Below are 13475 nucleotides of genomic sequence, written 5' to 3'. Positions count from 1 at the left end.
GCTTAAATATAAAGAAGACAATGCATTGTGCACAAAATCTTTTATTGAAGTAAATATGAGCGAATTGATATCAACTATAATATCCCCAAATGCAAAAGGAAGAAAGAAAAAACCAAAATCAATAGAATGTGAAATAGAGAAAAACAGGTTAGAAAAGGAATTGTTTTTTCGAAAGGGAATAACTGGATCATTTCTTGGAACGTAAATTTTATGCCTTAAAAGGATTGCTGTTACAAAACCTTTGATCAAGCTTTAAAAATAAAGAAGTTATTGTAACTTGTGCAGAAAGTTTAACTGTATCAAATTTGAGAGAATTAACATCAAGTATAATGAACCCAAATGCAAGGGAAACAAAGCGAAACCTAGACACAATGGAATGGGTAATAGAGAAGAACAAGGAAGCAAAGGAATGGACTTTTCAAAAGTGAACAACTGGAAGACTGTTCTGCACGTTCACCATTTCCGCTGAAGAAGATTCCTTTGACACAGCTTTAAAAATAAAGAAGTTACAAAACCTTTGATCAACTTTAAGTATAAAGAAGTTATTGCAACTTTTACAGAAAGTTCCAATTTTATGACTTAAAAGGATGGCTGTTACAAAACGTTTGATCAAGCTTTAAAAATAAGGAAGTTATTGTAACTTCTACAGAAAGTTCCATTGAATCGAATTTGAGAGAATTAACATCAAAGGGACAACTTAACTACATAGAAAAGGAAATAGAGAAGAAAAAGTATCCAAAAGGAATGGATTTTTCAAAAGGAAATAACTGAAACATTTCTCTGTAATTCACTCTTTCCACTTAATAGGACGCCTGTTATGAAGCCTTTGATCCAGCTTAAATATAAAGAAGATAATGCATTGTACACCAAATATTTCATTGAAGTTAATATGAGAGAATTGATATCAACTCTAATATCCCGAAATGCAAAAGGAACAAAGAAAAGAAGAATTCCTTTGACACAGCTTTAAATATAAAGAAGTTAATGCATTGTGCACAAAATGTTCCCTTGACACAAATATGAGAGAATATATATCAACTCTAATATCTCGAAATGCAAAAGGAACAAAGAAAAAACTGAAATCAATAGAATGTGAAATAGAGAAGAACAAGTAAGCAAAGGAATTGTTTCTTTCAAAGGGAAGAACTGGATCATTTCTTTGAATTTAAATTTTATGACTGAAAAGGATTGCTGTTAGAAAACCTGTGATCAAGCTTTAAAAATAAAGAAGTTATTGTAACTTGTGCAGAAAGTTCCACTGAATCAAATTTGAGAGAATTAACATCAAGTATAATGAACCCAAATGCAAGGGAAACAAAGCGAAACCTAGACACAATGGAATGGGTAATAGAGAAGAACAAGGAAGCAAAGGAATGGACTTTTCAAAAGTGAACAACTGGAAGACTGCTCTGCACGTTCACCCTTTCCGCTGAAGAAGATTCCTTTGACAGAGCTTTAAATACAAAGAAGTTAATGCATTGTTCACAAAATGTTCCCTTGACACAAATATGAGAGAATATATATCAACTCTAATATCTCGAAATGCAAAAGGAACAAAGGAAAAACTGAGATCAATAGAATGTGAAATAGAGAAAAACAAGTAAGCAAAAGAATTGTTTCTTTCAAAGGGAATAACTGGATCATTTCTTTGAAGGTAAATTTTATGACTTAAAAGGATTGCTGTTACAAAACCTTTGATCAAGCTTTAAAAATAAAGAAGTTATTGGAACTTGTACAGAAAGTTCCACTGAATCAAATTTGAGAGAATTAACATCAAAGGGAAAAAATAACTACATAGAAAAGGAAATAGAGAAGAACAAGTATCCAAAAGGAATGGATTTTTCAAAAGGAAATACCTGATTGATTTCTCTGCAATTCACTCTTTCCACTTAATAGGATGCCTGTTGTGAAAACTTTGATCCAGCTTAAATATAAAGAAGACAATGCATTGTGCACAAAATGTTTTATTGAAGTAAATATGAGCGAATTGATATCAACTATAATATCCCCAAATGCAAAAGGAAGAAAGAAAAAACCAAAATCAATAGAATGTGAAATAGAGAAAAACAAGTTAGAAAAGGAATTGTTTTTTCGAAAGGGAATAACTGGATCATTTCTTGGAACGTAAATTTTATGCCTTAAAAGGATTGCTGTTACAAAACCTTTGATCAAGCTTTAAAAATAAAGAAGTTATTGTAACTTGTGCAGAAAGTTCCACTGAATCAAATTTGAGAGAATTAACATCAAGTATAATGAACCCAAATGCAAGGGAAACAAAGCGAAAACTAGACACAATGGAATGGGTAATAGAGAAGAACAAGGAAGCAAAGGAATGGACTTTTCAAAAGTGAACAACTGGAAGACTGCTCTGCACGTTCACCCTTTCCGCTGAAGAAGATTCCTTTGACACAGCTTTAAAAATAAAGAAGTTAATGCATTGTGAACAAAATGTTTCCTTGAAGTAAATATGAGAGAATATATATCAACTATAATATCCCAAACTGCAATAGGAACAAAGGGAAACTAGACTCAATAGCATGTGAAATAGAGAAGAACAAGTAAGAAAAGAAATTATTTTTTCGAAAGGGAATAACTGGATCATTTCTTTGAACGTAAATTTTATGACTTAAAAGGATTGCTGTTACAAAACCTTTGATCAAGCTTTAAGTATAAAGAAGTTATTGCAACTTGTACAGAAAGTTCCAATTTTATGACTTAAAAGGATGGCTGTTACAAAACGTTTGATCAAGCTTTAAAAATAAGGAAGTTATTGTAACTTCTACAGAAAGTTCCATTGAATCGAATTTGAGAGAATTAACATCAAAGGGACAACTTAACTACATAGAAAAGGAAATAGAGAAGAAAAAGTATCCAAAAGGAATGGATTTTTCAAAAGGAAATAACTGAAACATTTCTCTGTAATTCACTCTTTCCACTTAATAGGACGCCTGTTATGAAGCCTTTGATCCAGCTTAAATATAAAGAAGATAATGCATTGTACACCAAATATTTCATTGAAGTTAATATGAGAGAATTGATATCAACTCTAATATCCCGAAATGCAAAAGGAACAAAGAAAAGAAGAATTCCTTTGACACAGCTTTAAATATAAAGAAGTTAATGCATTGTGCACAAAATGTTCCCTTGACACAAATATGAGAGAATATATATCAACTCTAATATCTCGAAATGCAAAAGGAACAAAGAAAAAACTGAAATCAATAGAATGTGAAATAGAGAAGAACAAGTAAGCAAAGGAATTGTTTCTTTCAAAGGGAATAACTGGATCATTTCTTTGAATTTAAATTTTATGATTGAAAAGGATTGCTGTTAGAAAACCTGTGATCAAGCTTTAAGTATAAAGAAGTTATTGTAACTTCTACAGAAAGTTCCATTGAATTAAATTTGAGAGAATTAACATCAAGTATAATGAACCCAAATCCAAGGGTAACAAAGCGAAACCTAGACACAATGGAAAGGGTAATAGAGAAGAACAAGGAAGCAAAGGAATGGACTTTTCAAAAGTGAACAACTGGAAGACTGCTCTGCACGTTCACCCTTTCCGCTGAAGAAGATTCCTTTGACACAGCTTTAAATATAAAGAAGTTAATGCATTGTGCACAAAATGTTTTATTGAAGTAAATATGAGAGAATTGATATCAACTATAATATCCCCAAATGCAAAAGGAAGAAAGAAAAAACAAAATCAATAGAATGTGAAATAGAGAAAAACAAGTTAGAAAAGGAATTGTTTTTTCGAAAGGGAATAACTGGATCATTTCTTGGAACGTAAATTTTATGCCTTAAAAGGATTGCTGTTACAAAACCTTTGATCAAGCTTTAAAAATAAAGAAGTTATTGTAACTTGTGCAGAAAGTTCCACTGAATCAAATTTGAGAGAATTAACATCAAGTATAATGAACCCAAATGCAAGGGAAACAAAGCGAAAACTAGACACAATGGAATGGGTAATAGAGAAGAACAAGGAAGCAAAGGAATGGACTTTTCAAAAGTGAACAACTGGAAGACTGCTCTGCACGTTCACCCTTTCCGCTGAAGAAGATTCCTTTGACACAGCTTTAAAAATAAAGAAGTTAATGCATTGTGAACAAAATGTTTCCTTGACGCAAATATGAGAGAATATATATCAACTATAATATCCCAAACTGAAATAGGAACAAAGGGAAAACTAGACTCAATAGAATGTGAAATAGAGAAGAACAAGTAAGCAAAGGAATTGTTTCTTTGAAAGGGAATAACTGGATCATTTCTTTGAACGTAAATTTTATGACTTAAAAAGATTGTTGTTACAGAACCTTTGATCAAGCTTTAAAAATGAAGAAGTTATTGGAACTTGTACAGAAAGTTCCATTGAATCAAATTTGAGAGAATTAACATCAAAGGGAAAAAATAACTACATAGAAAAGGAAATAGAGAAGAACAAGTATCCAAAAGGAATGGATTTTTCAAAAGGAAATATCTGGATGGTTTCTCTGCAATTCACTCTTTCCACTTAATAGGATGCCTGTTATGAAACCTTTGATCCAGCTTAAATATAAAGAAGACAATGCATTGTGCACAAAATCTTTTATTGAAGTAAATATGAGCGAATTGATATCAACTATAATATCCCCAAATGCAAAAGGAAGAAAGAAAAAACCAAAATCAATAGAATGTGAAATAGAGAAAAACAGGTTAGAAAAGGAATTGTTTTTTCGAAAGGGAATAACTGGATCATTTCTTGGAACGTAAATTTTATGCCTTAAAAGGATTGCTGTTACAAAACCTTTGATCAAGCTTTAAAAATAAAGAAGTTATTGTAACTTGTGCAGAAAGTTTAACTGTATCAAATTTGAGAGAATTAACATCAAGTATAATGAACCCAAATGCAAGGGAAACAAAGCGAAACCTAGACACAATGGAATGGGTAATAGAGAAGAACAAGGAAGCAACGGAATGGACTTTTCAAAAGTGAACAACTGGAAGACTGTTCTGCACGTTCACCATTTCCGCTGAAGAAGATTCCTTTGACACAGCTTTAAAAATAAAGAAGTTACAAAACCTTTGATCAACTTTAAGTATAAAGAAGTTATTGCAACTTTTACAGAAAGTTCCAATTTTATGACTTAAAAGGATGGCTGTTACAAAACGTTTGATCAAGCTTTAAAAATAAGGAAGTTATTGTAACTTCTACAGAAAGTTCCATTGAATCGAATTTGAGAGAATTAACATCAAAGGGACAACTTAACTACATAGAAAAGGAAATAGAGAAGAAAAAGTATCCAAAAGGAATGGATTTTTCAAAAGGAAATAACTGAAACATTTCTCTGTAATTCACTCTTTCCACTTAATAGGACGCCTGTTATGAAGCCTTTGATCCAGCTTAAATATAAAGAAGATAATGCATTGTACACCAAATATTTCATTGAAGTTAATATGAGAGAATTGATATCAACTCTAATATCCCAAAATGCAAAAGGAACAAAGAAAAGAAGAATTCCTTTGACACAGCTTTAAATATAAAGAAGTTAATGCATTGTGCACAAAATGTTCCCTTGACACAAATATGAGAGAATATATATCAACTCTAATATCTCGAAATGCAAAAGGAACAAAGAAAAAACTGAAATCAATAGAATGTGAAATAGAGAAGAACAAGTAAGCAAAGGAATTGTTTCTTTCAAAGGGAAGAACTGGATCATTTCTTTGAATTTAAATTTTATGACTGAAAAGGATTGCTGTTAGAAAACCTGTGATCAAGCTTTAAAAATAAAGAAGTTATTGTAACTTGTGCAGAAAGTTCCACTGAATCAAATTTGAGAGAATTAACATCAAGTATAATGAACCCAAATGCAAGGGAAACAAAGCGAAACCTAGACACAATGGAATGGGTAATAGAGAAGAACAAGGAAGCAAAGGAATGGACTTTTCAAAAGTGAACAACTGGAAGACTGTTCTGCACGTTCACCCTTTCCGCTGAAGAAGATTCCTTTGACACAGCTTTAAAAATAAAGAAGTTAATGCATTGTGAACAAAATGTTTCCTTGACGCAAATATGAGAGAATATATATCAACTATAATATCCCAAAGTGCAATAGGAACAAAGGGAAAACTAGACTCAATAGAATGTGAAATAGAGAAGAACAAGTAAGAAAAGAAATTATTTTTTCGAAAGGGAATAACTGGATCATTTCTTTGAACGTAAATTTTATGACTTAAAAGGATTGCTGTTACAAAACCTTTGATCAAGCTTTAAGTATAAAGAAGTTATTGCAACTTTTACAGAAAGTTCCAATTTTATGACTTAAAAGGATGGCTGTTACAAAACTTTTGATCAAGCTTTAAAAATAAAGAAGTTATTGTAACTTCTACAGAAAGTTCCATTGAATCGAATCTGAGAGAATTAACATCAAAGGGACAACTTAACTACATGGAAAAGGAAATAGAGAAGAAAAAGTATCCAAAAGGAATGGATTTTTCAAAAGGAAATAACTGAATCATTTATCTGTAATTCACTCTTTCCACTTAATAGGACGCCTGTTATGAAGCCTTTGATCAAACTTAAATATAAAGAAGATAATGCATTGTACACCAAATATTTCATTGAAGGAAATATGAGAGAATTGATATCAACTCTAATATCCCGAAATGCAAAAGGAACAAAGAAAAAACTGAAATCAATAGAATGTGAAATATAGAAGAACAAGTAAAAAAGGGATTGTTTTTTCGAAAGGGAATAACTGGATCATTTCTTTGAACGTAAATTTTATGCCTTAAAAGGATTGCTGTTACAAAACCTTTGATCAAGCTTTAAAAATAAAGAAGTTATTGTAACTTGTGCAGAAAGTTCCACTGAATCAAATTTGAGAGAATTAACATCAAGTATAATGAACCCAAATGCAAGGGAAACAAAGCGAAAACTAGACACAATGGAATGGGTAATAGAGAAGAACAAGGAAGCAAAGGAATGGACTTTTCAAAAGTGAACAACTGGAAGACTGCTCTGCACGTTCACCCTTTCCGCTGAAGAAGATTCCTTTGAGACAGCTTTAAAAATAAAGAAGTTAATGCATTGTGAACAAAATGTTTCCTTGACGCAAATATGAGAGAATATATATCAACTCTAATATCTCGAAATGCAAAAGGAACAAAGGAAAAACTGAGATCAATAGAATGTGAAATAGAGAAAAACAAGTAAGCAAAAGAATTGTTTCTTTCAAAGGGAATAACTGGATCATTTCTTTGAAGGTAAATTTTATGACTTAAAAGGATTGCTGTTACAAAACCTTTGATCAAGCTTTAAAAATAAAGAAGTTATTGGAACTTGTACAGAAAGTTCCACTGAATCAAATTTGAGAGAATTAACATCAAAGGGAAAAAATAACTACATAGAAAAGGAAATAGAGAAGAACAAGTATCCAAAAGGAATGGATTTTTCAAAAGGAAATACCTGATTGATTTCTCTGCAATTCACTCTTTCCACTTAATAGGATGCCTTTTATGAAACCTTTGATCCAGCTTAAATATAAAGAAGACAATGCATTGTGCACAAAATGTTTTATTGAAGTAAATATGAGCGAATTGATATCAACTATAATATCCCCAAATGCAAAAGGAAGAAAGAAAAAACCAAAATCAATAGAATGTGAAATAGAGAAAAACAAGTTAGAAAAGGAATTGTTTTTTCGAAAGGGAATAACTGGATCATTTCTTGGAACGTAAATTTTATGCCTTAAAAGGATTGCTGTTACAAAACCTTTGATCAAGCTTTAAAAATAAAGAAGTTATTGTAACTTGTGCAGAAATTTCCACTGAATCAAATTTGAGAGAATTAACATCAAGTATAATGAACCCAAATGCAAGGGAAACAAAGCGAAACCTAGACACAATGGAATGGGTAATAGAGAAGAACAAGGAAGCAAAGGAATGGACTTTTCAAAAGTGAACAACTGGAAGACTGCTCTGCACGTTCACCCTTTCCGCTGAAGAAGATTCCTTTGACAGAGCTTTAAATATAAAGAAGTTAATGCATTGTTCACAAAATGTTCCCTTGACACAAATATGAGAGAATATATATCAACTCTAATATCTCGAAATGCAAAAGGAACAAAGGAAAAACTGAAATCAATAGAATGTGAAATAGAGAAGAACAAGTAAGCAAAAGAATTATTTCTTTCAAAGGGAATAACTGGATCATTTCTTTGAAGGTAAATTTTATGACTTAAAAGGATTGCTGTTACAAAACCTTTGATCAAGCTTTAAAAATAAAGAAGTTATTGGAACTTGTACAGAAAGTTCCACTGAATCAAATTTGAGAGAATTAACATCAAAGGGAAAAAATAACTACATAGAAAAGGAAATAGAGAAGAACAAGTATCCAAAAGGAATGGATTTTTCAAAAGGAAATACCTGATTGATTTCTCTGCAATTCACTCTTTCCACTTAATAGGATGCCTGTTGTGAAACCTTTGATCCAGCTTAAATATAAAGAAGACAATGCATTGTGCACAAAATGTTTTATTGAAGTAAATATGAGCGAATTGATATCAACTATAATATCCCCAAATGCAAAAGGAAGAAAGAAAAAACCAAAATCAATAGAATGTGAAATAGAGAAAAACAAGTTAGAAAAGGAATTGTTTTTTCGAAAGGGAATAACTGGATCATTTCTTGGAACGTAAATTTTATGCCTTAAAAGGATTGCTGTTACAAAACCTTTGATCAAGCTTTAAAAATAAAGAAGTTATTGTAACTTGTGCAGAAAGTTCCACTGAATCAAATTTGAGAGAATTAACATCAAGTATAATGAACCCAAATGCAAGGGAAACAAAGCGAAACCTAGACACAATGGAATGGGTAATAGAGAAGAACAAGGAAGCAAAGGAATGGACTTTTCAAAAGTGAACAACTGGATGACTGCTCTACACGTTCACCATTTCCGCTGAAGAAGATTCCTTTGACACAGCTTTAAAAATAAAGAAGTTAATGCATTGTGAACAAAATGTTTCCTTGACGCAAATATGAGAGAATATATATCAACTATAATATCCCAAAGTGCAATAGGAACAAAGGGAAAACTAGACTCAATAGAATGTGAAATAGAGAAGAACAAGTAAGAAAAGAAATTATTTTTTCGAAAGGGAATAACTGGATCATTTCTTTGAAGGTAAATTTTATGACTTAAAAGGATTGCTGTTACAAAACCTTTGATCAAGCTTTAAGTATAAAGAAGTTATTGCAACTTTTACAGAAAGTTCCAATTTTATGACTTAAATGGATGGCTGTTACAAAACGTTTGATCAAGCTTTAAAAATAAAGAAGTTATTGTAACTTCTACAGAAAGTTCCATTGAATCGAATCTGAGAGAATTAACATCAAAGGGACAACTTAACTACATAGAAAAGGAAATAGAGAAGAAAAAGTATCCAAAAGGAATGGATTTTTCAACTGAATCATTTATCTGTAATTCACTCTTTCCACTTAATAGGACGCCTGTTATGAAGCCTTTGATCAAACTTAAATATAAAGAAGATAATGCATTGTACACCAAATATTTCATTGAAGGAAATATGAGAGAATTGATATCAACTCTAATATCCCGAAATGCAAAAGGAACAAAGAAAAAACTGAAATCAATAGAATGTGAAATATAGAAGAACAAGTAAAAAAGGGATTGTTTTTTCGAAAGGGAATAACTGGATCATTTCTTTGAACGTAAATTTTATGCCTTAAAAGGATTGCTGTTACAAAACCTTTGATCAAGCTTTAAAAATAAAGAAGTTATTGTAACTTGTGCAGAAAGTTCCACTGAATCAAATTTGAGAGAATTAACATCAAGTATAATGAACCCAAATGCAAGGGAAACAAAGCGAAAACTAGACACAATGGAATGGGTAATAGAGAAGAACAAGGAAGCAAAGGAATGGACTTTTCAAAAGTGAACAACTGGAAGACTGCTCTGCACGTTCACCCTTTCCGCTGAAGAAGATTCCTTTGACACAGCTTTAAAAATAAAGAAGTTAATGCATTGTGAACAAAATGTTTCCTTGACGCAAATATGAGAGAATATATATCAACTCTAATATCTCGAAATGCAAAAGGAACAAAGGAAAAACTGAGATCAATAGAATGTGAAATAGAGAAAAACAAGTAAGCAAAAGAATTGTTTCTTTCAAAGGGAATAACTGGATCATTTCTTTGAAGGTAAATTTTATGACTTAAAAGGATTGCTGTTACAAAACCTTTGATCAAGCTTTAAAAATAAAGAAGTTATTGGAACTTGTACAGAAAGTTCCACTGAATCAAATTTGAGAGAATTAACATCAAAGGGAAAAAATAACTACATAGAAAAGGAAATAGAGAAGAACAAGTATCCAAAAGGAATGGATTTTTCAAAAGGAAATACCTGATTGATTTCTCTGCAATTCACTCTTTCCACTTAATAGGATGCCTTTTATGAAACCTTTGATCCAGCTTAAATATAAAGAAGACAATGCATTGTGCACAAAATGTTTTATTGAAGTAAATATGAGCGAATTGATATCAACTATAATATCCCCAAATGCAAAAGGAAGAAAGAAAAAACCAAAATCAATAGAATGTGAAATAGAGAAAAACAAGTTAGAAAAGGAATTGTTTTTTCGAAAGGGAATAACTGGATCATTTCTTGGAACGTAAATTTTATGCCTTAAAAGGATTGCTGTTACAAAACCTTTGATCAAGCTTTAAAAATAAAGAAGTTATTGTAACTTGTGCAGAAAGTTCCACTGAATCAAATTTGAGAGAATTAACATCAAGTATAATGAACCCAAATGCAAGGGAAACAAAGCGAAACCTAGACACAATGGAATGGGTAATAGAGAAGAACAAGGAAGCAAAGGAATGGACTTTTCAAAAGTGAACAACTGGAAGACTGCTCTGCACGTTCACCCTTTCCGCTGAAGAAGATTCCTTTGACAGAGCTTTAAATACAAAGAAGTTAATGCATTGTTCACAAAATGTTCCCTTGACACAAATATGAGAGAATATATATCAACTATAATATCCCAAATTGCAATAGGAACAAAGGGAAAACTAGACTCAATAGCATGTGAAATAGAGAAGAACAAGTAAGAAAAGAAATTATTTTTTCGAAAGGGAATAACTGGAGCATTTCTTTGAACGTAAATTTTATGACTTAAAAGGATTGCTGTTACAAAACCTTTGATCAAGCTTTAAGTATAAAGAAGTTATTGCAACTTGTACAGAAAGTTCCAATTTTATGACTTAAAAGGATGGCTGTTACAAAACGTTTGATCAAGCTTTAAAAATAAGGAAGTTATTGTAACTTCTACAGAAAGTTCCATTGAATCGAATTTGAGAGAATTAACATCAAAGGGACAACTTAACTACATAGAAAAGGAAATAGAGAAGAAAAAGTATCCAAAAGGAATGGATTTTTCAAAAGGAAATAACTGAAACATTTCTCTGTAATTCACTCTTTCCACTTAATAGGACGCCTGTTATGAAGCCTTTGATCCAGCTTAAATATAAAGAAGATAATGCATTGTACACCAAATATTTCATTGAAGTTAATATGAGAGAATTGATATCAACTCTAATATCCTGAAATGCAAAAGGAACAAAGAAAAGAAGAATTCCTTTGACACAGCTTTAAATATAAAGAAGTTAATGCATTGTGCACAAAATGTTCCCTTGACACAAATATGAGAGAATATGTATCAACTCTAATATCTCGAAATGCAAAAGGAACAAAGAAAAAACTGAAATCAATAGAATGTGAAATAGAGAAGTACAAGTAAGCAAAGGAATTGTTTCTTTCAAAGGGAATAACTGGATCATTTCTTTGAATTTAAATTTTATGACTGAAAAGGATTGCTGTTAGAAAACCTGTGATCAAGCTTTAAGTATAAAGAAGTTATTGTAACTTCTACAGAAAATTCCATTGAATCAAATTTGAGAGAATTAACATCAAGTATAATGAACCCAAATCCAAGGGTAACAAAGCGAAACCTAGACACAATGGAAAGGGTAATAGAGAAGAACAAGTAAGCAAATGAATTGTTTCTTTGAAAGGGAATAACTGGATCATTTCTTTGAACGTAAATTTTATGACTTAAAAAGATTGTTGTTACAAAACCTTTGATCAAGCTTTAAAAATAAAGAAGTTATTGGAACTTGTACAGAAAGTTCCACTGAATCAAATTTGAGAGAATTAACATCAAAGGGAAAAAATAACTACATAGAAAAGGAAATAGAGAAGAACAAGTATCCAAAAGGAATGGATTTTTCAAAAGGAAATATCTGGATGGTTTCTCTGCAATTCACTCTTTCCACTTAATAGGATGCCTGTTATGAAACCTTTGATCCAGCTTAAATATAAAGAAGACAATGCATTGTGCACAAAATGTTTTATTGAAGTAAATATGAGCGAATTGATATCAACTATAATATCCCCAAATGCAAAAGGAAGAAAGAAAAAACCAAAATCAATAGAATGTGAAATAGAGAAAAACAAGTTAGAAAAGGAATTGTTTTTTCGAAAGGGAATAACTGGATCATTTCTTGGAACGTAAATTTTATGCCTTAAAAGGATTGCTGTTACAAAACCTTTGATCAAGCTTTAAAAATAAAGAAGTTATTGTAACTTGTGCAGAAAGTTCCACTGAATCAAATTTGAGAGAATTAACATCAAGTATAATGAACCTAAATGCAAGGGAAACAAAGCGAAACCTAGACACAATAGAATGGGTAATAGAGAAGAACAAGGAAGCAAAGGAATGGACTTTTCAAAAGTGAACAACTGGAAGACTGTTCTGCACGTTCACCATTTCCGCTGAAGAAGATTCCTTTGACACAGCTTTAAAAATAAAGAAGTTACAAAACCTTTGATCAAGCTTTAAGTATAAAGAAGTTATTGCAACTTTTACAGAAAGTTCCAATTTTATGACTTAAAAGGATGGCTGTTACAAAACGTTTGATCAAGCTTTAAAAATAAGGAAGTTATTGTAACTTCTACAGAAAGTTCCATTGAATCGAATTTGAGAGAATTAACATCAAAGGGACAACTTAACTACATAGAAAAGGAAATAGAGAAGAAAAAGTATCCAAAAAGAATGGATTTTTCAAAAGGAAATAACTGAAACATTTCTCTGTAATTCACCCTTTCCACTTAATAGGACGCCTGTTATGAAGCCTTTGATCCAGCTTAAATATAAAGAAGATAATGCATTGTACACCAAATATTTCATTGAAGTTAATATGAGAGAATTGATATCAACTCTAATATCCCGAAATGCAAAAGGAACAAAGAAAAGAAGAATTCCTTTGACACAGCTTTAAATATAAAGAAGTTAATGCATTGTGCACAAAATGTTCCCTTGACACAAATATGAGAGAATATATATCAACTCTAATATCTCGAAATGCAAAAGGAACAAAGAAAAAACTGAAATCAATAGAATGTGAAATAGATA

This window comes from Sminthopsis crassicaudata, chromosome 5, assembly GCF_048593235.1.
Source record: "Sminthopsis crassicaudata isolate SCR6 chromosome 5, ASM4859323v1, whole genome shotgun sequence".
NCBI classification, from domain to species: Eukaryota; Metazoa; Chordata; class Mammalia; order Dasyuromorphia; family Dasyuridae; genus Sminthopsis; species Sminthopsis crassicaudata.
Note: the sequence above shows the minus strand (reverse complement) of the source record.